This window comes from Arvicanthis niloticus, chromosome Y (genome assembly GCF_011762505.2).
Source record: "Arvicanthis niloticus isolate mArvNil1 chromosome Y, mArvNil1.pat.X, whole genome shotgun sequence".
NCBI classification, from domain to species: Eukaryota; Metazoa; Chordata; class Mammalia; order Rodentia; family Muridae; genus Arvicanthis; species Arvicanthis niloticus.
The window spans coordinates 14,023,780-14,025,060 of record NC_133431.1 but is presented as its reverse complement, the minus strand read 5'-3'; the positions used below and the strand labels follow the sequence as shown (position 1 = coordinate 14,025,060).

General features: G+C 63.6%; 1 pseudogene; it reads left to right on the top strand.

The window, feature by feature from the left end:
* LOC143437345 (uncharacterized) overlaps nucleotides 1-1,014 on the top strand; it is a 1,801-nt pseudogene extending 787 nt beyond the window's left edge.
* The last annotated feature ends 267 nt before the right edge of the window (nucleotides 1,015-1,281 follow it).

Below are 1,281 nucleotides of genomic sequence, written 5' to 3'. Positions count from 1 at the left end.
TCTGTTTTAATTAAACAGTCAGATTCCCTTGGTCCGCACCAGTTCTAAGTCGGCTGCTAGGCGCCGGCCTAGGCGAGGCGCCTCGAGAAAAAAACCGCGGCGCAGAGAGGGTCGTGGGGTCCAGACGCACAGGGCCGCCGGGACCACGAGAGAGGCCCCAGGGTCACGCGCCAGAACCTCCCAAACCCTGTGTGCCGGAGACCCACGGGGCTCCCCAGGTACGACCGCGATGCCCGCCGCAGCTGAGGCAATCCACGGGAAGGGCCCGGCTCGAATCCAGAGTCGCCGCCACCACTGCCCCCCCCCAGTGTCCGGGACTCCCTCCCCCGAACCCAGGGGGGGCCCGCAGGTTCCTCCCGCTCCAGCGGGGCTGGACCTGCTGGCCCCCACACCCCTTGAGGGGGGGAAACAACAGGGGGTCCCGCGGGGAGAGGTGAGGTTGTGCCCGGGCGGCCAGGAAAGGGAAGGGGGTCTCCCCGGGCGTGGGAGAGGGCGGCGGCGCCTCATCCAGCCGCAGCGCATGCCCAGCTCTGCTTCGTGCCCCAGCCCGACTGACCCAGCCCTTAGAGCCAATCCTTATCCCGAAGTTGCGGATCCGGCTTGCCGACTTCCCTTACCTACATTGTTCCAACATGCCAGAGGCTGTTCACCTTGGAGACCTGCTGCGGATATGGGCACTGTGCAGCGAGAGATTTACACCCTCTCCCCCGGATTTTCAAGGGCCAGTGAGAGCTCACTGGATGCCGCCGGAACCGCGACGCTTTCCAAGGCATGGGCCCCTCTCTTGGGGTGAACCCATTCCAGGGCGCCCTGCTCTACACAAAGAAAAGAGAACTCTCCCCGGGGCTCCCGCCGGCTTCTCCGGGGATCGGTCGCGTTACCGCACTGGACGCCTCGCAGCGCCCTTCTCTGCCACTCCGGATTCGGGGATCTGAACCCGACTCCCTTTCGATCGGCGCCGCCAGGTTGCATCCTCCGGACGGACTGCGAGGACCCCACCCATTTACCTCTTAACAGTTTCACGCCCTCTTGAACTCTCTCTTCAAATTTCTTTTCAACTTTCCCTTATGGTACTTGTTGACTATCGCTCTCATGCCAGTATTTAGCCTTAGATGGAGTTTACCACCCACTTTGGGCTGCATTCCCAAGCAACCCGACTCCAGGAAGACCTGGGCTCTGCGCACCGGGTGCCACTACCGGCCTCACACCGTCCACGGGCTGGGCCTCGATCCCTCCACGAGCGACGCCAGAGAGTGGGTCTTCCGTATGCCACATGTCCCG